Here is a 26,682-nt window from a genome sequence, read left to right as displayed (position 1 = left end):
TTAATTCATTCATAATCTAGTACGTGTTCATTTTTGTCATAGTTTCTTCAAAATTAAGTTTTATATGAGTGTTTTAAATATATATATATATATATATATATATATATATATATATATATATATATATATATATATATATATATATATATATATATATTTTTTTTTAGATTTTTTTTATTTAATTTATTTATTTATTTAATTTATTTATTTAATCAAAATATTTTTATTTTCATCATGACGCATACGCCCCGCCCCTTTGATTGCTACGCCATCTGCCCCACCCACCCCCAAACCCTACCACTTTAACTAACATATTTTCTGCGGGAAACCCTGGCCACGTAATGTCCAGATCAACAAGGATGTATACATTTATTTTAAGGTAAGTCGAAGGAACAATGCGTTTATCTGTGCTAACGTCACCTAAACTTATTTAATCGTACTAAAACGTCTTGTCTCTGGTAAGTAAGACGACGTTAGATAGCTTGTGCTATCATTTGCTAAAGTTTAGTGCCTCTCCATTAGGGTGACCATACGTACCATTCTTCCCGGACGCATCCCGTCCAGGATTTTGTGTTCGTCTCCCGGAAGTCGTATTTGTCGACCGCATACGTCATAGAGAATTATTATTATTATTACAGAAAAGCAACTGTTACATTTTAAGGTAAAAATGAAACTACGATTGTATATCTTATGTTTTTAACTGAATGGCGTATACGACTTCCGGAAGACGCACCGAAATCTTGGACGGGATGCATCCGGGAAGAATGACACGTATGGTCACCCTACTCTCCATATTAACTGTTTAAATGTAAATTAATTTAATCTTACCCTGTGGTGTAAATCCTGATGATGTCATCTGCGAATGTGACAACCGTGACGTGAGGCTTTAACCGCTTGCATTGTGATAACCTCACTTCCAAATTAATCTTGTTTACCATCAAATTTATATTAAAGCGTAACTAAACCCCTGGTCAGAGCCTGACTCCACCCACTGGCAATATTTGAAAAATGCAAGAAAGTGGGCAGATCCCAACAGAGATAGAGGGGACGAACTAAGCTCGTACCAAGTGTGTGGTGAGATCATAAGAAGGGCGTGGTGAGCTTGAACCTGCTTACGTCACGAGTCATTTTTTGGACCAAACATCCAATAGGAAAATTCAACTGCAGTAGCCACCGTTCAACCTGAAGAGGGCAGCACTCAGACGTTTTTACACCATCTATTGTAGTATTGAAACACTTTATATCCAAATGTCAAAAAACTTACTTAAATCAATGAACAGCACTAATAAACCATCATTCTTACACATCAGTAACTAAAAAAAGTTGGATTAGGGTTTAGTTACTCTTTAAAATATTTATATTAATATCCCTTTGTGTCATATTTAAGTCCCACTTGAATGCTCCTCAATGAGAGGTGGTCTTCTGTGTAAAAACATCCTGCGACAAGGTTTTCAAACTGACAGCTCCCATTGTAAAACCGCTAGCAACCTTTTGTTTGTCTGAGTTCAAAGCGGTAACTAAGGGGGGCGGGGCTTAGCGATAGGTCAATTGGACTTTTATTGTAATAAGAGGTCATTGTTATTTTTGCATCTGACAGCATTATATATTATTGTGTAAGATCATGCATGTAAATGCACTCGTTGTTCTCATAAAATCCTTGTGTTCCTAGATAATGTCCTCCATCATTGTTAAAGAGCGTTTTTAACCTTTTGAAAAGAGTGCTATCATGAACATATAAATGAAGTACTGCTTTCAATAGCCTTCACAAATACCAGAACATTTTAACATTTGGCTGACGCTTTTATCCAAAATGACTTGCAGTCCATTTATGGTTCATTTTATCAGTTTGTGTGTTTCCTGGAAATTGAACCTGTGACCCGTGTAAGCACAATGCTTTAGTTGAGTTGCAGGGACATCAGCCCATTACTGGACTTTCTTTATCTTCAAGGCTCAATATATTTCACGCATACATTTCATTTCATGGACGGCAAACCGAATAAGCATGCTATTTAGTTGTAATGTGTTTGCTGTAAGCTCCGGTTTGCATTCAATTGAATAAATACCATAATAGCAAGTGTTTTGAAACAATGGCAAGAATTATGTTAAATTAAAACCTTATGTAACAGCTTACCAACCGCGTCATTTGAACCTCTCTGAAACAGCAGTTTACCGTGACGCAATGAAATATTATGCTGATGGGACCCATGTTATTTTCAGTACTCTTACACATTTAACACTGATTGCAAAACTGAATACGTCGTTGATTATTTAAATCATGCATGGAAATGATGCCCAGGTGATCAACATAAATTTTATTTCCTCGTAAATGCGGACAGGAAATCAACACTTGTTGTTAAAGACATTACCCCACAACATCATTTTCAGTAAAAAACCTGAATGAGGAAATAACAGCCTTCATTATAGCTAAGAGCAGTTCATTATATAAGCTGTATCTTAGCAATGCTCTGAAGCAATTCCTGAAACATGATTGGTATTTTAGAGTCTTCAGTTTTCTGTTTTGTCTGAAATAAAAGGGCTGTTTTGTTCAATGTTCGCTGGAGCTCTGATTTCGTGCCACTAAATAAAAATCTCATTTGCCATATATATTGGAGAGATATGTTGTAATCGCTGCCTCAGCAATGCAAACTGCAATGTTATATCTGTTTCTCAATGCTGGCTTCAGCAGGACAGGGGTGTCACATCGGAATGTGGGGATGTGAGGAGTATGCATGCCATGGGGAGATAAATGAACTTAAGTCAAATAAGTGTTAAGGTTCATTAAATATTTATAAAAGGTATATATCGTGCCTCTGAGGTGCACAAGACAATTAACCCTTTGTGAATCAATTTAAAAATGTTCATAAAAATGGTCATACAAGTTCCCACTTTCATTGACTTCATTAACCAAATAAGTTATGTAACCCTTTAAATGGCAGTTGTTTGTTGTTTTTATGAAAAAATCTAATGATTTTCCATATACTAAATGTAGAGCTCATTTTTGTATTTTTTATATAAAGTCCTGGATATGTTAAAAATTAAAGGATTAGTCCATTTCCTTAAAAAAAATCCAGACAAATTTACTCACCACCAAGTCATGCAAAATGTTGATGCCTTTCTTTGTTTAATCGAGAAGAAATTATGTTTTTTGAGGAAAACATTCCAGGATTTTTCTCATTTTAATGGACTTTAATGGACCCCAACACATAACAGTTTTAATACAGTTTCAACTGAGTTTCAGAGGACTCTAAACGATCCCAAACGAGGCATAAGGGTCTTATCTAGCGAAACGATTGTCATTTTTGACAAGACAAATAAAAAATGCACTTTTAAATCACAACTTCTCGTCTATCTCCGGTCATGTGACGCGCCAGCGGGACCTCACGCAATACGTCATCACATCAAGAGGTCACGGATTACGTATGCGAAACTACCCCCAGTGTTTACAAGTGTGGAGAAAGAGGACCGTTCCGATGTTGTTGTATGTGGAATGATACCAATTAATGTCTTTGTGTCAGTTTATTGCTTAAAATGGGCCGCAAATGTGCGTTTCATATATGTAACACATGACCTTTCCACGCATTACGCAATTACATGAGGTCCCACTGGCGGCGTCACAGAACCGTAGATAGACGAGAAGTTGTAGTTTAAAAGTGCATATTTTTTATTTTTCTTGTCAAAAATGACAATTGTTTCGCTAGATAAGACCCTCAAGCCTCGTTTGGGAATGTTTAGAGTACTTTGAAACTCCATTGAAACTGCAACTTTAACCTGTTACGTGTTGGGGTCCATTAAAATGAGAAAAGTCCTGAAATGTTTTCCTCAAAAACATAATTTCTTCTCGACTGAACAAAGAAAGACATCAACATTTTGGATGACATGGTGGTGAATAAATTATCTGGATTTTTTTTTTTTTAAGAAAATTGACTAATCCTTTAACAACAACATTCGTTTTGATGCATTATTGTTTTTTTGAGCAGTTTTTGTTACAAAAATAATACTTTGATAATTTGTTATAAAAATAAAACAGAATCAGATTTGATAATACCTATGAAACGTTCATTCATTTTACACTCTAAAAACAAACGGTGCTATATAGCACCAAAAGTGGTTATTTGCTCGTAATCATAGAAGAACCGTTTTTAGTGCCATATAGCACCGGTGAAGCACCAGTGAAGCACCTGTGTAGAACCATATAGTGCTATGTAGAACCATATTTGGTGCTATAGTGGTTCTATATGGCACCTATATGGTTCTACACAGGTGCTTCACTGGTGCTTCATCGGTGCTATATGGCACTAAAAACGGTTCTTCTATGATTACGATCCAAAGCAACAGTTTTGGTGCTATATAGCACCGTTTGTTTTTTTAGAGTGTAAAATGAATGAACGTTTCATAGGTATTATCAAATCTGATTCTGTTTTATTTTTATAACAAATTATCAAAGTATTATTTTTCAAAACTTCAAAATCAGCCTTACTTTTTATCCCTGTACAAAAACAATAACAAATGAAAAACGATGCAAACAAGCAATGAAAAAACAAATTTTAATAAAAAGTCTTCAAAGCTCAGTGACCTAGTAGCTCGTATACGAGAGGGATTTATAATTTGCAGTAGAGTAAAATGTCTTTCTTTGAAACTGTGCACACACTCTCAAAAACATTTTTTTCAGTACACACATGCAAACCACACTCTGACATCCATGCACAAACACAATTTTAACTGCATATTTTATTCAGTTTGCCTGCAGTTCTCAATGATAGGCTTGCTGATTTAATGGATTTCAATGGGGACGTTTTGTCCTTCCGCACCCAATTATAACAATTTTGCGTAACTAGTTTTAAAAACATCTATAAAAGCAATTTTGCATACAATATAAAAAATACACACCTTTACTTAATTTTATGCGGTTTGTAGTAACGCCAAAATAAAAAAATTGAAAAGGACAAAAATGTAAATAAGAGCGCACAAGTACTAAAAAGGCTTAGAAAAAAAATGGCTCAGTGGGTAGCCTTACAGTAAGTTCCCTGGTTTGACCTCCGGCTGGATCAGGAGGCCTTTCTGTGTGGAGATTACATGTTTCCCTGAGTCAGTGTGGGTTTACTCACTCCAGGTACTTTGGTTTTCTCCCACAGTCCAGAAACATGCAGGTTAGGCCAGTGGTTTTCAAACTGGGGGCCGGGCGGCCCCAGTTTTATGACATTTTATGAAATACATTAATTTATCATGAATTCTGTGTAATTAAACCTAAAAAAATAAGGCTACTAACTAAAAACATTACTTTTTTGTATAATATGTTTTTTTAATTAAAATGTTGAGTTTTAGAACGGTATTTTATCACAAATTTTCTTTGGGGGGCCGCGAAGGAATGCACCATACACAAGGGGGGCCGCACGCTGAAAAAGTTTGGGAACCACTGGGTTAGGCCACTCCCCAATGTGTGTATAGACACAACTTGTGTGAAGTATCTTGTAGATTAACTAATTCTTACCATGAATATAGCCATAGATGCTGAAATGGCATTAAAGAGCACCTATTTCATTACTAAAAAACGTTATTTTGTGTATTTGTACAATGTGATGTGTGGTTTATGGTTAAAAAACACATTATTATCCACATACCGTACATTTCTGTAGCTCCAGATTTTACTCTCTTCCTGAAACGCACGGATTTGAAAAGCTCTGTGTCCCTGATTGGCCAGCTAATCTGTACTTTGTGAATGGTCTGAATACCTCTGAAGTCAGCCGGAAATGTGACGCTCCTTACCATGTTTGAAATATTCGGTTGCTAACAGGAGTTAACTTACAGACTGAGTCCAAAGCGGGAGGAATTATGATAATGTCGGTCTTCATCACCAATCCCAGGAAGTAAACTGTTGCCGTCAATCCGTGTGTTTGTTGTAGTCCAAGAAAAAAGATTTACGTTGGAAACGATAATTCACGTCATCGTTTACTTAGGGGTTTGTACCTTCTTGCATAACATTAACATGTACTAACACACTTACATACCAAAAGAAATGTTAAAATGTGAATCGGACAATAGGTGCTCTTAAGGAATGAATAAATACTGTACATTAACTGCAAAGACTAGGACTTGGGCATTACATGGTCAATTTTTGGTATTTTTTTAGTATAAGTACCACTGGGTCTGTGTCCTTTAAAAAAGTATTAACATGTAACATAACATTTCAGTATTGTCTCTTGAGGTAATTATATTAACTTTTCAGGTGCCAGGTGTACTTTTTGAAAGGTACTGCCCAAGTGACAGCTAGAGTTTTTTCACTTTTTTTTTCTGGAAGTCTAAAATATGCATTACATTGTAAGCAGTTTTTTGTGTGACATGGCATCTGAGTTGATAGGAAAAGATGACTCATATCTGTCTCAAAATAAGTGTAGGTGATTTCTGGCAAAACATTTTCATGCCTAATAAATTTATAAATTTATGTACTCGGTTTCCCAGCACAATAGAATTACTGATTCATAGGTTCCATCCTGTTGCCGTGATTCAGCTGAGGTCTAATCTATTATGCCATATAATCTGCATAATATGAGAAATGCAAGGGTGTTATCTAAGGTCCAAACATTGGAATATTGAAATCAGTCTGCATGAACCGTAGTCTGGAGTGAATGAACAGATAAGACCATGCATGTTTAAATTATTGAAGTTCTTGATTCTCAGACATACCACACAATTATAAAAAAAACTTTAATTTTTACTTTACAGACATAAATTAATGTCTGGTCCTCACCTCAGAGACATATTCATTTTCTACAAATAAGACCTGACTTGTACAAGCCAGTTTATGTATAGCAAGATTAAACTTGAACATTTTGTTCTTCATTAATTTGGATAATCAATCCTGATTTAATAGCTGTTGCCTTATTGCTGGATGTATTTTACAGTGTATTGCATCACTGTCTCTAACAAAAATTTTACTGGCACAATTATTATCATTGCTGTAAACAAAAGTAAGTTGTTTAAAGGTGACATTTTACAAGACTTTTTTAAGATGTCAAATAAATCTTTGGTGTCCACAGAGTACTCATGTGAAGTTTTAGCTCAAAATACAATATAGATAATTTATTATAGCATGTAAAAATTGTTCACTTTGTAGGTGTGCCCCAAAATGTGCCGTTTTTGGGTGTGTCCTTTTATATGCAAATGAGTTGATCTCTGCACTAAATGGCAGTGCTGTGGTTGGATAGTGCAGATTAAGGGGTGGTATTATCCCCTTCTGACATCACTAGGGGAGCCAAATTTCAATGACCTATTTTTCACATGCTTGCAGAGAAGGGTTAATCTAAACTAAGTTAAAATCTTTTTCACATTTTCTAGGTTGATAGAAGCACTGTTTGTTAAGATTTTCATAGTATGTCCCCTTTAAAGTATTTTCTGAATATTAAACTGAAGTCTGTACTAATGGAGACATAATGGATACATATTCATTCATACCGACAGTATGTTATTTGTTTAAAATATATGCTCCCCATCTCTAAATGTTCTTCAATTTTATGGTCTGTCAGTTTTGAGCATGCAATATGCAATTTAATTTAAAGATGATCCACATGGTTTTATTTATTAATAAAATCACATGACTCAAGGTGCGTTGAAAGCAAAGCCATCTGTAGCGTGAGGATGTAGAGTTGCTATCGTAAGATCGTGATAACATCGCAATCAGTCACTGATCACAATCTGCAAGTGTACTTTAATATTTGAACATAGTATTTTTCTTACCCAAAGTTTAGATCCATTCAGAAAATGTGCACTTAATACAAGTATGCAGCTTTCCATATAATGACCGTAGCAGAGAAATTTAATACCATATTTTGTACCAGTCAGTACTTTACAGATTTCAGCGTATAAAAGGTTTAATGCCCTCTGGAACGTCTGATTTTCGTTTTAGTGACTAAAAGACAAAACAAACGGCCGTCGTTTTGTCTGAGGTCAAAGTGAAAGCCAGACTTTCTCTGCACGAATGAAACAGAACCGAGTGAGCCTGTAACAGATGCTGACAGTTACGAAAGTACAGTAGTGAAACTTTTAGGAAAATACAGACAAAATAAATAAACCTCAATTGGCCGGGGAGGTATTTAATCGCAGTAGCATTTCAAGTGAAATGTAATTGTGGGATCAACCCCTCGAAAGTATGTTCTGATTAAATGTACACTGTACAAACATTTCCAGCACTGCTATTCCAACGCTATCTCACGAGAATTCGTAAATATTTTACGAGTTGGCTCATTCGTATTTATTCAAACGACCACATTCGTAAGTTTTTGTACGTTTGCCTTGACCCCTGTGACGTTGAGGTTAGGTGCGGGGTTAGGTTTTGTTGTTGTTGTTTTCATGAGAATCATACGTTTTATTTATTAACTTCGTATAAATTTAACCAGGCTGGCTATTCTCAGTATTTGAGCTCACAGCTGATTTGTTTTCTTACATCATATCTAATTCATTATTCAATGAGATATCTATCTGATGGTGAAGTGATGCTTTACTGCAACTCATCCATGATGAAGTGCCCAAGGACGAAGCTTGTGAAATCAATGAAGGACATAATGCTTATTAAAGTGTTTCCAGTGCCTTGGGTTACAACCATGAGACATTGCTAAAACAAAAGCACATTATTAGCTTGAAGCTATGACTTGCGATTAAGAGAAGTACATGAAAATAGTTATAGTAGTCTCCAAAAATTTAAGTCAACTGCAGGGTTGTTTTGTCCCATGAAACATGGTGATACTGGTGATCAATAGTCATTTAAAATATCTTAAGGGGGTTGCAAGGGTCAAGATTGGAAATCGGTATTCAAAGGGGATAGTTTACCCTCAGAATGAATCATATTATAACACATTTATTTACGCATAATTTTGTATGCAAGTCATCCATGCTACCCAAATTTGGCATTTTATTTTATTTTAATTTTGAATACATTTTAAAGGACACCTATTATTTTTACAAAATAATTTACAGAAATATACATGCAAGCCTCTGGTGTGCCCAGAAGGTGTCTATGAAGTTTCAGCTCAAAATACCCCACAGTCGATTTATTATAGCATGTCTAAAATGCACATTTATTATAGCATGTCTAAACAAAAATACACAGTTTTTATGTGTGTACCTTTAAATGCAAATGAGCTACAGCACACTGCCAAACCCCAAAATTGGGTTTTGCAAAACAGGTGCCCAAATATTGGTAAAAAATACAATTTGAACAATTCTAGAATGGACGAGTAAAAACGAGAATGAAAACTGATAAGGGCCATTACAATCACAAGGGGGACCACGCCTGATTAAAATGTGTTTTCATAGAGGTCGTTTAATGAGTGCAAAGCAAATGCAGAGTGCAAATCATCTGTTAATCAACATATGGATATGCCAATTTGATAGACAGCAATGGGAAGATTTTCAATATGTATGCATGAGATCTGATTACATAGTTGTTGTTTGTTTACATGCGTATAAATTGTAATTGTTTAGCTCCTATTCCCATTACCAAGAAAATGAGAAAGAAAATGGTGCATCGATTCGCAACCTGAAAACGGAGGATGCGATGAGATAAACAGTCATATTTAATTCAAATGGAGATGATTGTTTTTCTTTAAAGTGGTTGGAATCACTGTTCGAATCGGATTTTTGGATAGTGTTTGGATAACATTTCTGTTTTCATCAGCATTTTAAAAATTCTGTATAATTTTATTGAATGAGAGGGAATGAGCCGCAATCCACACTGTCCGAAAAAAGGTCAAAATATCTATTCCAGCTGTCACTAGGTGCAAAGCTGTAGTTTTTGAATTGCTACACCCCCAGAGTGTTTATAATACGCCTCATAGGTACATACACTCACCTAAAGGATTATTAGGAACACTATACTAATACTGTGTTTGACTCCCTTTCGCCTTCAGAACTGCCTTAATTCTACGTGGCATTGATTCAACAAGGTGCTGAAAGCATTCTTTAGAAATGTTGGTCTATATTGATAGGATAGCTCTTGCAGTTGATGGAGATTTGTGTGATGCACATCCAGGGCACAAAGCTCCGGTTCCACCAAATACCAAAGATGCTCTATTGGGTAGAGAGTTGGTGACTGTGGGTGGCATTTTAGTACAGTGAACTCATTGTCATGTTAAAGAAAACAATATTAAATGATTCAAGCTTTGTGACATGGTGCATTATCCTGCTGGAAGTAGCTATCAGAGGATGGGTACATGGTGGTAATAAAGAGATTGACATTGTCAGAAACAATGCTCAGGTAGACAGTGGCATTTAAACGATGCCAATTGGCACTAAGGGGCCTAAAGTGTGCCAAGAAAACATCCACCACACCATTACACCAACACCATCAGTCTGCACAGTGGTAACAAGGAATGATGGATCCATGTTTTCATTCTGTTTATGCTAAATTCTGACTCTACCATCTGAATGTCTCAACAGAAATCGAGACTCATCAGACCAGGCAACATTTTTCCAGTTTTCATCTGTCCAATTTTGGTAAGCTCGTGCAAATTGTAGACTCTTTTTCCTATTTGTAGTGGAGATGAGTGGTACACGGTGGGGTCTTCTGCTTTTGTAGCCCATCCACCTCAAGGTTGTGCGTGTTGTGGCTTCACAAATGCTTCGCTGCATACCTGGGTTGTAACGAAAAAGTTGCTCTTTTATCAGCTTGAATCAGTTGACCCATTCTCCTCTGACCTCTAGCATCAACAAGGCATTTTCACACTTTTCACACCATTCTTTGTAAACCCTAGAAATGGATGTGCGTGAAAATCCCAGTAACTGAGCAGATTGTGAAATACTCAGACCGGCCCATCTGGCACCAACAACCATGCCACGCTCAAAATTGCTTAAATCACCTTTCTTTCCCATTCTGACATTCAGTTTGGAGTTCAGGAGATTGTCTTGACCAGGACCACACCCCTTAATGCATTGAAGCAACTGCCATGTGATTGGTTGATTAGATAATTGCATTAATGAGAAATTGAACAGGTGTTCCTAATAATCCTTTAGGTGAGTGTATATTGGTACCAAAGATACCTTATTAGTAGCGCAAAGGTACACTCTAAAAAATTTGTTATTTTTAACCCGGCACTGGGTCAAAAAGGGACAAACCCAGCCCACATGGTTGTAATTTAACCCATGCTGGGTTGTTTCAACCCGAAATGTTGGGTTATTTTAACCCATTATTGGGTCAAATATAAAAATGAATTAAATGTAACCCAGCTGCTGGGTTTGTCCCTTTTTGACCTAATGTTGGGCTAAAAAACAATTCAGCACTTTTGTGGGGCGGGCCCCACTGGTGGGGAATAGGAACATTACAAGTGGGGCATGACAAACCGGAGGACATTTGGTAATTGTTGTAATCTCTGTTAATTCCCAAATTTATTGACCATGCACTCAAAACGACACATTTAAATATAAGCCTAACTTAAAACAACATCAAACTGTGAAGTAAATGTCATACGAAACCATAGCCTAATAAGAATGAATTACCGTTGGGATATTAATTGAAGCGGAACAAAAACTTTAATGTGGAGAGGCGGTATAGGTGGTATAGCTATAAAAGTTTACTGGAGATTCGGCACCAGCAGAGAAAACCAAGACAGACAGTGGACCTAATCTACCAAAAAGGGAGTCGAAAAGAAAGTATGATGACTTTTGTCAGAGACAAAATGCAAACACAGTTGCATTATTATCTTTTACTTTTGAAAAAATCTTATTTGATGCAAAGTCATAATACATTTGCACATTTATTTTCTCTATTGAAAGTGTTTAATGCTGTTATGTTTTAAAATATGATGTGATTAAATACATTTCAACAGTTAAACTTAAGGTCTTCTTCATTTTGTTGGGGCGATTGGGGACAGATGGGGCTTGCAACCCTTCCCTACATCCAAAGTAAGGAATGGCAGAAAAGTTTGAGAAACAAGGAACATTTAAGAAGCACTTAAAGTGGTTCCTCATGACACAGTAAACGACTTTTAATTTAATTTAGTACATTTAGTAAAAATAATTTAAAGAGTGGAACTGTTTTTTAAGCAGGGTTCAAATTAATTCCTTATTTAGAAAACTTCTTTTGAGGTCACAAAATTCCTACAAAACCTCTAAAACCTATCTGAAAATTAGTTCTCTGAATCGTCATTTCTGCATTTGGTCCTAGATTTTAAGTCACCTCAAGTTACCATCTCAGAATAAAGATCATTGGTGAATGATTTTGGTAACTCCCTAACAAAAGGCACGGGGCATTACAAGATATATTTCTAAATATTGTGCATAGTTTTGTTTGGTTGGAATTTACCGGACTTGATCATGATGAGCTGTCGTTGAATAGGAAAGAGCTGTCCAAACAGGCTTCATAATATTTACTTTAGCGATCAAAGAAGTGATAGCATGTGGGCTTGGAACAACATGAAGGTGAGAAAGTAATGACACAATGTGCATTTGTTATGCGGAGTAAGGACCACTGCAGGAAAAAACACTATAGCTTACTGTATCATAGAGACTCAGCAGACAGTCACTCCATGTGATCTGAAAGGGAAGGAAATGCTTCGTCTGACATATTTCCCATACACTTTAACATAACCTTCCAACCTCAGTCCCCAGGGGATTTAGGAGGTGGCGTTTACAAGCACAGTGCAAATGTGAGCAGGCAAACCGAGCTATCAACAAAGCTATCGTGACAAGTTGTGCAACAGGCTCAGCAGCTGCGAGCTAAACCCGTCTTAGTCCAAGATGCTTCTCAAAACCAACCCAGGGGAACACTTTGTTGTTCAGAAGTTTGCCTTTTTAAAGATCAGGATAGTTGTATTTTTAGTATCAACTTTGTCTCAGCTGTTTTTTATAAAATCGCTAAGGAGAAATTTAAATATATGCTTATGAGACAATTTTTGAAATACACTGAGTATGATGTAAAATTAATGTAGTAAAATAATCTTAAAAGAGAAACCTTCAATAATATTGAGATATCAAATATTATTCAAAAATATCTGAGGTCAGTTTGTGATTTTGTTAAAATACATTCACCTATTCTGATGAAATAAGATTCAAGCCTTCACCCCACCTTCATCTGTTAAGACCACCACAACCTTTAAAAATAACTAAAGACGCACCTTAATCCTAATAGCAATCTTTTGGGTTTACCTAAAAACCTTGTATGCTTATCTCTTCTCTTAGCTCTGCATGCTGCGTAATCGTTGGCTCTTGCTAAATATTAAATTCCCCTCATCCATAAGTAGTTTTGAATAAGAGTATCTGCTAAATGAATAAATGTAGTGTAATGTTGACCTCTTTTTACACTCTGGAGTAGACATCAAGCAAAACATCTGAGACTGAGACTTTTAATCTAATGAATTTGTCTTTGGAGTGTTTAAAGGAAAACACCACCGTTTTTATTTTTTTTTTCAATCTTTGTACAGCACGTTGTGAATGTGTTAGCATTTAGCCTAGCCTCATTCATGCCTATGGCTCCAAACAGAGATGAATTTAGATGCCACCAAACACTTCCATGTTTTCCTTATTTAAAGACTGTTACATGAATAGCTACACGAGTAAGTATGGGGGCACAAAATAAACTTTTTTTTGGAGCCATAGGAGTGAATGGGGCTAGGCTAAATGCTAACACATTGAAGAAGCTCTGTACAAAGATTAAAAGTGCACACATTGAAAAAAGATAGGTATGTATTAATTCATCTAAGTTGAGGTAAGAAAGTAGTAAAATATTGAAAAATGTGGTGTTTTCCTTTAAACCCTAGTTTGTGCATATAGAAGTTCTCGCTGTAGTATTGTTGTTGCTGCCACCATGTCATGGAGACGCAATCACAAAGCACTGGCTATGTGGCCAATCAGAGCACTACACATTTTTCAAAATGATGAGCTTTGTAAAAAGTCGCTGCATTTCAGAAAGGCGGAAGACCAACAAAAATAATGTGTTTTTTAACCTTAAACCACTTAGATTGCATTACACAAAATAATGTTCTTTTTAGCAACATCATATGAACCCTTTAAGTTTCAGAAGTACACACATATAAAATATTATATCAACATTGTAGACAGTAAAGTATAGAAATTGTAAGAATTTTTTAATGAAAATATATCCATGTATCTCAAAAGTCTTACAAACCTTACAAAACTCTCACTTGTGCATCACCACTTATCATTTTGTAGGGCCTAAAAAAGGTTAATGTCCAATCTGTCCACATGGTCAGAAGATGACGTTCTCCAAGCATAAAAGATTAAGGGTCACATTCCATTGCAGTTTAAATTGGCTTTGAAAACACATAATTCCAAGACTATTACATATAGACTTCAGATGTGTTAAAGATATGTTGGTACAGTACAAAGGCAGAACAAAATTGAGGAGAGTACCTTAGTTTAAAGAACAACTGTGTCTGCATTAGCCATTTCAGTGATTATAAGACTTGGGCGTCATGCAGATAAAGAGTTATGAATCTGTTTTGACATATTCTAATATCATATGTTGTTTGATGTCTCGCCTCTTTACGGATGAAAGCACTGCCAGACATGCTTTCTGAAAATTTACAAGATGGCAAGGGTGTCGCTAAATTTCACTTGTAGAAGATTTAAGGGGCCTAGTGTTCCTATTTTTTTTGCCACAATCAGTGCCACACAACTGGTTTCTAAGCTGGTCATTCCCTGATGCAGCCTGGTAGTTGACCCTTGAACCAGTAACAAACTAATGTAGCTTTAGTACCAGCTAAAGGTCAGGCTGTTTTTTAACATGTTAGCTTGTCAAAATTACCACCTCTTAACTCTTTCACCGCCAGCGTTTTTAAAAAAAGTTGCCAGCCAGTGCCAGCATTTTTCATGATTTTCACAAAAGTTTAATGCCTTCCAGAAAATGTTTTTCTTCAAATATATAAACATACAATATACCAAATGAAAGAACAGACCCTCTGCTTTCAAACAAAAAAAACCTTCAGCAGTTCTTTTGTAATCAGCTTTTGAATATGGGTAGGTTTCTGCAAAAACACCACATTTTGAGCAAAAAGCAGAGATAATTCCATTTTTGTGACGGACTTTTCATAGAGATCCCATTCAGAGCGATCTTTAAAACAGACACGGACATGCAGCAGCTTGCCATAGGGCAATACTTCCGGTTTTAAAAAGTTGCAGAAGGGCGGAAAGACGGAAATACTCGTCATTGGCGGGGAAGCGTTTTCTCTTGATTGACGAGATATCTCGTCAATGGCGATGAAAGAGTTAATATCCAGCTACTGTATCATATGTATCAATCCATTGTTTTCCCAACGTGATCTCATGAGAATACGTATGTATTTTTACGTACAACCACACATATATTTACTTACATTTTCATACACACTGAAATGTATAATATTATACAGGAGTAATATGTTAATTACATACTTATTAACATATTTACAGCCGTACAGATTTATATGTATTCCTATTCATAAATATTCTTATTCTTAAATGTATTATTTTAATAAGACTATTATGTGTTTTTCAAATTTTTGTATAAAAAGGGTTTATGTTTAGGGTAGCATTAGGGTGGTAATGTTATTGATAAAATTGCTAAATGGGGGTTTAACGGTATTTCATGCATTCTGACTTACTAACACAGTTTAAGAGTTTTTTCCTCATGCTAAACAAATGCAAAAAAGCGGTTGGACATGTTACAGAGTACTTCTGTGCCAAATGCACTTTGCCAGGGTTCTTACAAGTTTCGTAAAGTTTTTTTTTTTTTAATACGGGTCCAGTTGACGTTTCAGGGGGGGGGGTAAGTCATACGTATCACTTTTTTTATGGGCACTTCCCCTTGAAAACCATGCCCACATGTCAACCAGTGGGAGAGCGAGAACCAAGCACGCTAAGTGTGATTTTGGATGTAAGAAGAAAGCCAGCATTGTGGAAACAATAGATATAGTTTGTTTATCTGGGGTAGCAGCGGAGTTTTGCCTGTGTGTGTGTTTGACGCTGGATTTTATTGAAAAGTCCCAACGGGGTCATGAGTCAACCCAGTATCACGAAATTGCGTGACTATTTCACGCATGGACCAGCGTGACAATGTCACGCTTTGCCGCGTTTGAGCGTGAGCATGTCACGCTTTCTGTTTGTGTCGCTGTCACGTATTGGTTACTCAACTGTTTTGTCCTAATTTCTTACCATTGTCGCTTCGGTTTAGGGTTAGATTTACATAAAATGACACCCTTACCTAAACAAACCCTAACCCCAACGTCAGGTGACAATTGGTTAAAGTTTAGAAAATATAAAAGAATAAGTATTGTATCTTTTTATTTTATAAACCAATACTTAAAGTGACAAATACTTAAAGTGACATATAACACAAGCACCAAATCTAACCCTAAACCGAAGCGACAATGGTTTGAAAATAGGACAAAAAAGTTGAGTAACCAATACGTGACAGCGACACAAACAGAAAGCGTGACATGCACACGCTCAAACGCGGCAAAGCGTGACATTGTCACGCTGGTCCATGCGTGAAATAGTCACGCAATGTCGTGATATAGGGTTGCATGAGTTGCATGCGGTAAGTAAGATTTTTGTGTTATGTTGGTAATATGTGCGTAAGTGCATTTTATATAAACAACACAGACATGTAGTAAATCATAAGTTATCCAGTTAGTGTTGCATGACTCGTGACTCGCTCCTCCCGCAGCTAGTAACTCCTCCTTCTAAATTTGTTGTACATTATGGGAAAGAATCAGTAAAGCTGATCTCTCTTCTCTTGTATAAATCTGATAAAACTCTTTGGAGATATAAGGATGTAGTACTACTCTATAGGTACTCCAGTATTAGAGATCAGGTGGGTTTCCAAGCATTTGTTTTCCATAAAACCAATTATGACAAATTTACCTTATCAAGAAAGATACCGCGTCTTCATATTTCCCTCAAATCATTTTTACAATGCCTCTGGTCATGACTCCAACATCTGCTACCACCTCTCATTGCTTATGCAACTATTAACTTTCGCATTAATGTTGTTTCTTTAATAAATGTCCCTCTTTGTATGCCTTTCACATCACTTCTGCTTCGTTCCAATAATCCGGCCAAAATATCATGTGCAAAATTAGGGCATTTAGTCTTTTAACACGACAAAACAAGATGAAAACAAAACAACAAATAGAAGACACAGTAAAGATAAAGCATATTTCATGAGGGTTGAATCATCTTAACAGCTGCGGTCACAAGTCTGTGCCACTTATGAGTCTATCTGATGCCCACAGGTGTGACAGGTCTCTGTCAACAGCACTACATAGAAATGAACTCAGTCACTGCAAACATACATGAATAACATTTTATTAGCATAACACCTGTTCCTCTTTGCTCTATTTAAAATAGTCTTTTGCATAGGGAGGCATGCTTAGCAGGAATTATAACACATTGGTACAGAGTACACCTGCTTCACATTACAGGCTGAGAAAACCGGACACAACTTATTTCAGAACTGAATTATATGGACAAATAGTCGACATATGAAGATTTGTTTAAAGGTTAGTGTTTTTGTGAAACCAAAAACGCTAGGGAAATTGTACTTGAGGGAAGATTGATGAAGATCCTGATTGCTTTTTGATTCATTCAAAGTGTAGCAAATGTAAACCACTAGTATTTTCATAAGACATTTAAAAGGCATTACAGAATCACTCGCATGTGTGTCGGGGTTAGCGCAATGTCAACGCCATGCTGGTCTCTTAAAATTCCTCCTGCTTCCAGTCTTGCAAACATGTGATAGGAAGGCATTAACCGAGGAGCAAAAACTGCACTTCATCACTAAATTCTCCATAAAACGCGCTGCGATTATAAATAACCCTTCGGCTGATATGAGGGGCCTTTTTCCTGCTCTGAATCGTGAATGTAAATCAGACTTTTAATCAGGCGCCAAGAGGGCAACTCGAGATGACACACGAGGACTGATGTCATCTGTCTGTCAAGTGCTCTTAATGGAATTTTTTTTTTAGCTTAAGACCAACAACACCAGTCCAGTTTGTAACCTTGAACTGCAAAATTGAAATTCAGAAGATCCACACTGAAGGCAAACCATCCTTATCATCTTTGTTATGAACGACATCAGGACACCATCTCATCGGGATACTCGCTGACGACCATCACTTAACCTACATGACAGTTCATAAGAAAGAAAAATCCTATATGAAACCTCTTTAATACCTCGATTACTTCTCCTGGACAGCAACAAGACTGGAATGGAGAGCAAATGATTAGGTTTTTGGCTTCTCGTATGTTTCTCCTGTGAAAAAGGCTCCAACATAGATCATGCTCAGATCTGCCATGATTTATAAAATGAAAAAATAAAACGTTTACCTTTACATTAATTTCATACATTACTATTTCACTTTATTGTCGCTTTTTTATTTTTAAATAAACATTTGAGACTAAATTGATACTTGAATTTAGTCTACAAATTTGTAAAAGAGCAACCTCTATACAATTAACTTCTTGTTAGGAAGAATCTGGTCACAGATTAGCTGATTGCTCAAAACCCTACATTTTACCATTACGTTACATTTACATTTTTCATTAACATACACTTTTGTCCAAAGTGACTTACTGTACAAATGAGACAAATTAGGAAGGCTTTAACATTTTGCCTAAGGAGCCATCAATATGCATTACACAGCTACCATTACCAGTGCACAAGACATAAAGTTACCATTATGAAGAGTTGCAACACTGATCTAAAACAGTGACAGTTTCTCCCTGTCATCATATACATTTGCTAGAAGCTTTTATCCAAAGTGACTTACATGCATTACCTGAATTCAATAGCAATCTATTAATATGTAGTCAATTATATATACAGATATACAAACCACAGTGCTGTTGAATGCTTTATCCTTATTGATTGAGAAATGTTCCATGTTTCATGTTTAAGTGTAATAATTGGGTCCGTAGTGCTTCTATCAATCTAGAAAACGTGAAAAAGAACAACCTACTAACTTTGTTTTGATAAACCATTCTGTACAAGCATGTGAAAAATTAGGTTGTTCAGATTTCGCCTGTTTTGTGACGTAGGTAGCGAGTCTAATTACAATAATACCGCCCCTTTAATCTGCGGCACTGCTATTTAGACAGCACAACGGAGTTTCAATTTCAACAAACCACCATCATTGCGATCAATGTTTGCATTTCATTGGTTTATTTTTAATGCTGCGTTCACCCCAGCGCAGTAGAGGCATCAAACGCGAGTGATTTCAATGTTAAGTCAATGTGAAGACGTGTTGATGTGCATCTGGAGGTCTAGCAGTGCGAATGAGGCGTTTAGCGCGGCACGGTAGACGCGATTCCGCCTCATTCGTGCGTCTAGTTCGCGCGAATGACGCAAATTGAGCCGCTGGGGCCGTACGCGAGAATGGCGCTTTTTGTGCATTTGCGTTTTTGACACGAATTTGTGGCTGACGCCCAAGTTGAACAATTTGAACTTTGGCGGATTTTCACGACATGTTAACTAATCAGGAGCCTGCTTGCTGCTGTGGCGGCAGCCCCCCCGGAGTCACTCATTCAACATGGAGGAACGCTTGATATTGTTTGTGAGCAGTCACCCGGAGCTATACGACACAAGTTCTATAGAGACAGAAATAAAGCGGACCTCGCTTGGAAGAGTGTCAGTGGGGACATCAGGCAACCTGGTAAGTTGTAAATACACATTTCACTTTTGAGTCACGTGACATTGGCGTCATTACTGCCATTTTTTAAAACTATTTTCCCCCTATAGTAAGGTGACCAAATACAAACCGGTAACTCTCTCGATGAATGCACGATCAACATCAGCCATCTTGCAAACAGACAGCATAGCACTTGTCCCTCCCACAAGAAGCTTATTTCGTGGCGAGTCAAATGCTTGCTTTTTCCGTGCGTCTTCTTCACTCTAGACACGCGAATGCATTTAAAATGTTTAAGCGGCAAACTAGATGCGGTAGATGCAATTTTGACGCCTGGGACATTTTTGCTCAGACTTACAAAGCGGCAGTTTTAACATGCTATAAAAAATGTATTATCTGGGGGGTATTTAGAAACAAAGCTTCACATACCCTGTATGTGCTCTAGGAACACCATAGACGTATTTTACATATAAAACAAAATCTCATAGTATGACCCCTTTAAAAATAAAGGTGAAACGGCACAACGCGAAGTGGAGTGGAGATTTTCTAATAATTCAACGATCAAGTCCTATTGCCAATTATTTCTTACATATTTTATAATACAGTATACAGGGCTCCAGACTTAGTACCACAGTGGCCCCAACTGAAAATTTTAGGGGCGCAACCAGAAAATGTAGGGGCACACACTTTAAATCAACATGCTAACCAAATATTTACATTTCTACTAATTTCCACTGTATTACTAATAAATACTTTAATGAAAGATGCAGAAAGTACAATGTGTTGTTTTCAAATTCAGTGTCAAATCACAAAAAAAGGTAAAATTTACTGGTCGCACATGTGCGACTGGATGTAAAATTCAGTGGCACACTCTCAAATTTTGGTGGTGAAATGCCACCATTTAGTGGCAGTCTGGAGCCCTGGCATATGTAAAGTTGCTAAAGCAATGCAATACATTTAAATAAAATTCCCAAGAGGCCTTTCTGAGTGGAGTTTATATGTTCTACCTGTGTCAATTTGGGTTTCCTCCAACAGGCCAAAAACCTGCAAGTTAGTTATTTGGAGATACCAAATTGCCCCTACCCCAACTTGTGTATGGATTAATTGGTTTTCGCCATGAATATAGCCATGGATGCTGGAATGGCGTGAAGAATAAAGAAGGAAAAAAGAAAGAATTGAGTTTTTTGTGAATCGAACCCATGACCTTAGTGTTGCTAGCATGATGCTCTACCAATTGAGGTAGGAAAGCATATAAAAGTGCAGCTCTTAAGCTCTGTTTAAAAAAAACAGCTCACTGGATGCATTATGGTTTTTCATAAGTGATTAGGTAAAGTGAACATTTTACATAATGCACGTCACACAAGAAGCACGCAGGGTAATTAAAGTGGCTACCTATTGGAACAGCCTTCACGTCGCACCTCACTGCGTTTTGGAACGCAACATTGAAACTACGTGCTGGAGAAATGGTAAAGCTGCCCACAGGCTGACATGAACATTAGTTCTTGGATCAGTCTCATCTTGAGAACGACTGATTTCGTGGGTACTCCGAGTTAATGTTAAACTGTAATTTGCCCATGTGGAGAGCTCATTATTCAGTTCCTGTCATCTGCTATTTCTCACCCGGGTAGCCCAGTCATTGCAAGCGTGCGAGCGCGTGTGAATCATCTATGTAAAATTTTGACTGGTGCGTTTATATGGCTTATCATTTCATAGACCTTATATAGTCAATGTAGCAACATATTTGATTGGGAATGAAATGAACAACAGCTGTGAGGAATTATAGATTGTATTTTTGCTTAAATTGATGCCAGTTGTTGAGATGACTAAACTTTTTTTGCAGTAAACAAAACTTTTAAAGAGTTTTATCACCGCAAGTCTATCCCTCATAATCTTGTGAACCATCCCTTTAAATTCATGTATATGTAATTGTTTGCATATGTCGTTGTCGTTATTCTCAAAATAAATCAAGGTATTGTGTTTATTTTTATATACTGTATGCCGCTGCGCTGTCATCTCTCAGAATGCTAATAACAGCCCAGTTTGATCCACTCAGCCTAGAGTTACATAATTCATCCCATCTGTCGTCGGCCTTCCTCTCACCCGCACTGCCTTTGTACACAGTCATGTCAGTGTCCTGTGACACACTCCAGCTTCAATGAAAACTCACACTATATTGTCAATGGCCACCCACTAAAATAGTTCGCTTTCACTCCGACCAGTTTCAACATATCTGGGATTTTATATTTCAGCAAAATAACCCAGAACATATTTGCAGGCATTCTTAATGAACCTCTTTAGCCTCGCTGAAATTTCAGCGTGAAATCATAACGCACAGCCAATGAAAACAAACAGTTGTGTGCGTAAATGATGAAATATAAAAGACGTTATGGTCAGCACAAGGACAGCGTCGCAACCGAGTTCAACACGCTTACTTGAACGCTAGAGCAATAATTCAAATGTGCTCTACTACTGTATGAATTATGATGTGACGCCGGTCACAGCGCCGTGATCTCGACCTTCAAACACTTTTAGAGAAAGGTAGTGAAGACACTGAATGATCCAATCTGGGTCACAGTTGATAGGAAGGGGAACGAGATTGATGGAAGCATCTCTTTGACATTCACAGCGTTGTTTCATCCATATTACTGACGTCCGACAGACAGTCAATCTCGCTGAAAGGTTGGAAGGCTGTGCAGCCATAATGATAGTTTGAGATATTCTTACAGCCGTATGTTTCAAATTGAATAAAGATTCTTTCAATTTAATAGTTTTTCTGAAAGTTTTCGAAGTAAACGTTTATCATATCACATTTCTTTATTCTCCCTCCTGGGCTCCTCATTTTTTAAGTAAGGTTTTATGTGTGTGTGACAAGTTTCAATAAATACTCTTTCTGGACGTATTTAATTCTGAAAATCTCAGTATGTGTTCACATAACATCTCAAACTAATGGAAAGTGTGATATTTTAATGTTACACAGACACATTGCTGAAGGTTAAAAAGCATTTTTGAAGTCAATCTGTCAATGCGGATGAAAGCAGCTAAACATTGTGATGACCAGGGACCTGTAGCATATGACACTGAGAATGAATAATGCGTTTTTGAAATCATCATCATTACCGGCTTTAAATTCCACGAAATGTGCAGTCAAAGAAAGGTTCAATTAAATGCAAACAGACTAAGAGATAATTATAATGAATAATGAATGGAGTGATGTGTAAAGGTTTCGTCTACTCTTTGTAGAAAACGAATGAATGTTCCCAGACCTCAGGTGAAACTATTAAAATTACAATAATAATGACCACAATTTGATGTGAATCAATTACCTCTGTGAGGTGTGGGCCTTTCATTACGAGTCTAATGCTATTAGTCTTAATGGACTCTGGCCTGTACTAACAGGAACAAGCAATCATGATAACTGTTCCCCTCCGCCCACCCGTGCCTGCCCTTGGGAAGCTTGTTTTTAATGGACGCATTCACAGCTCAAGGGAAACGGCAAATCTTATGGGATCTCAGGTTTGGGCTTTAAAAAATGACACCCGTGATGCGTCCAAACTATCTTTGTACAAATCAGAAAGTAAATGGCCCTTAACTTTTTAAAGTTTGTATTAAAGACACTTTAAAGTTGCAATGAACCCCTGGCATGAAAACATTCATCAACATTGTTCCGAAAAAGAATTAAAAGGTTTTTTGACATTGTGACAAGTCGTTACGTAAGCCTTTGTACACGCAGGTGCGGCAATGAATCAGGTTTGACTTAGACTGTTGATAACTATAACAGTGTTTCCTGTCAAACAATAACCATACACAGTAAATAATGCATGTGGTAACGTCATACTGCTTGGCAGGGACAGCATGAATACTTTCTATCTATCTTCAATCTAAAAAATGCTTTATTTTCAAACCAGCGTTTGGTCAAAATAAGCCGAGCAGCTGGGTTAAAAGTAACCCAGAAGATGTTTACATTGGCATTAGGTTAAAAACAACCCAGCATTTTTGGTTGAAAATCACACATCTTTGTTTAGTATCTACACTCACCTAAAGGATTATTAGGAACACCATATTAATACTGTGTTTGACCCCCTTTCGCCTTTCAGAACTGCCTTAATTCTACATGGCATTGATTCAACAAGGTGCTGAAAGCATTCTTTAGAAATGTTGGCCCATATTGATAGGATAGCACATCCAGGGCACGAAGCTCCCATTCCACCACATCCCAAAGATGCTCTATTGGGTTGAGATCTGGTGACTGTGGGGGCCATTTTAGTTCATTATCATGTTCAAGAAACCAATTTGAAATGATTCTAGTTTTGTGACATAGTGCATTATCCTGCTGGAAGTAGCCATCAGAGGATGGGTACATTGTGGTCATAAAGGGATGGACATAGTCAGAAACTATGCTCAGGTAGGCCGTGGCATTAAAAACGATGCCCAATTGGCACTAAGGGGCCTAAAGTATGCCAAGAAAACATCCCCTGCACCATTACATCACCACCAGCAGCCTGCACAGTGGTAACAAGGCATGATGGATCCATGTTCTCATTCTGTTTACGCCAAATTCTGACTCTACCATCTGAATCTGAATCAACAGAAATCGAGACTCATCAAACCAGGCAACATTTTTCCAGTCTTCAATTGTCCAATTTTGGTGAGCTTTTGCAAATTGTAGCCTCTTTTTCCTATTTGTAGTGGAGATGAGTGGTACCCGTTGGGGTCTTCTGCTGTTGTAGCCCATCCGCCTCAAGGTTGTGCGTGTTGTGGCTTCACAAATGCTTTGCTGCATACCTCGGTTGTAACGAGTTGTTATTTCAGACAAAGTTGCAATTCTATCAGCTTGAATCAGTTGGCCCATTCTTCTCTGACGTCTAGCATCAACAAGGCATTTTTCGTTCACAGGACTGCCGCATACTGGATGTTTTCCCTTTTCACATCATTCTTTGTAAACCCTAGAAATGGTTGTGCATGAAAATCCCAGTAACTGAGCAGATTGTGAAATACTCAGACCGGTTCATCTGGCACAAACAACCATGTCACGCTCAAAATTGCTTAAATCACCTTTCTTTCCGATTCTGACATTCAGTTTGGAGTTCAGGAGATTGTCTTGACCAGGACCACACCCCTAAATGCATTGAAGCAACTGCCATGTGATTGGTTGATTAGATAATTGCATTAATGAGAAATTGAACAGGTGTCCCTAATAATCCTTTAGGTGAGTGTATATCAAAATATATAAAACATAAATATATACATAAGTGATTAAATTGCATTATAATAATCATTACATTATTAATTATAATTATTTTCTCAGTCGCTTTGGTGCATTTCTCACATCACTATTTACATTTGCACAACAGTTAATGCAGTTCTCAAAACAATTAGTACAAACTGCAAAACCTAGTTGTTAACTTGCGTATCACTTGCTCAAAATGGATAGGTCATTCCTCAAAAGCAAGTAGTCATGTCAATGAAAGTGTCAGTGTCATCAGATGAAAAGTCCTGAGACAATTGTTTATAAACAAGACAAACAAATGGCTATGTCATGTTTTCATTATAACAGTTTTCTCTATAAATGTTTTCCAATTCCAAAAGTCAGATCTTGGTGACACTTTACCTGAAAAATGCTCAAGACAGCACTATATACTATTTGCACAGCTATTTGAAAAATACAGTAAAGTTACACATTACTGTACTTAGTGAGGTAACTGAGTACAAGACACTGAATATGTATGTTTCACATTTTTACTGCATATGCTTTTTGCAATTCTAATTTGTTCACAGCATTGTGCAAAAGAAAAAATACACCCTTATTTACAACAAACATAAACTACCTTTTGGTAGAGCTGTGCACAACTGTAAACAATATTGCAGTACATATTGGAACTGAACATGAACCTCTCTGTCTGGCCACATAATATATATATAAAAAAATGATTTTGCCAACTAGTTCAACATTTTTGTATGTAATGACTCAAGCAATGAAATGAGGACTATTAGTTTTATATAGAATGACTATTAAGCATTCACAAGTATAGTTAATTTTGACTGACATGACATAAGCAAATGATAATGTTATAAAACAGCAAAGAATTGTATGAAAGCAATTGATGGATGTCCAAAAGCATTTGCAATTTGTTGGAATGAATGGGAAACTGCTATTATGATGTGCACAAATGACTAAATGTTGTGGAGGTTGAACCAATGTAAATAATGATGTGAGAAATGCACCCAAGCGACTGAGAATGAACAGATTTTCATATCAAACACCAAAAAAATCTTTCTATCATATATCTTTTTTATATTTATAATTTCACAGAAGGATAGACAGAGGTATGACCTCACTGTGATATTTGAAAGAGTGTTTTATTAGTTTTGGAGAGTACAGTCTGATGGTCTGAGCAGAGAGCCGATGAGGACAATGATAGAGTATGATGAATTTTGAGCAGGGAAGGATCAAAGGGCTAAGAGCTCAGACCTTGAGCTCAGTAAATAACATATGGTTCACAAGTATATTTCCACAAAAAATATTTTCTCAATAAATATTTTGCCTTGCATTATTACAAAGATAAATTAGTATTTAACTTTTTTATTGCAGGATCATACAATAAATACATCTAAATTAATAAATGTATAGTACAATAATAAACCATGAATACATTCATATACATTGGTCATTCATGCAAATTAAAACAGATAAATGAAAAAAAATAATTAAACAAATATATATTTATGATTTTATGTGTCAGAAATTGTGTGTGATATACAGTACTGTGCAAAAGTCTTAGGCCACCATGCCATAATTAGATTTATTGTTTTTGCATAGTGATCATAAATAATTATTTCTCAGGTTCTTTATTAGAATACAACTAGAAATACAGGAAATGTGTATGTAGTATTAAAACAGTATAAAATTATAAGCTGAAGTGTCAAGTATTTAGGATAAACTCCACTTCCACTTGAGCAATAGCAGGCAACTGCAGGATCTCTTAAACCTAAATGAAATTAAATTCTAATGTCTAATTCTAATCAAATGACTTCAGGACTTCAGTCTCCTCAAAAAAGCTCAAGATGTATCAAGAGA

The sequence above is a fragment of the Misgurnus anguillicaudatus genome, chromosome 3 (assembly GCF_027580225.2).
Source record: "Misgurnus anguillicaudatus chromosome 3, ASM2758022v2, whole genome shotgun sequence".
Classification (NCBI taxonomy): Eukaryota; Metazoa; Chordata; class Actinopteri; order Cypriniformes; family Cobitidae; genus Misgurnus; species Misgurnus anguillicaudatus.
This window is presented reverse-complemented; position numbering follows the sequence as displayed.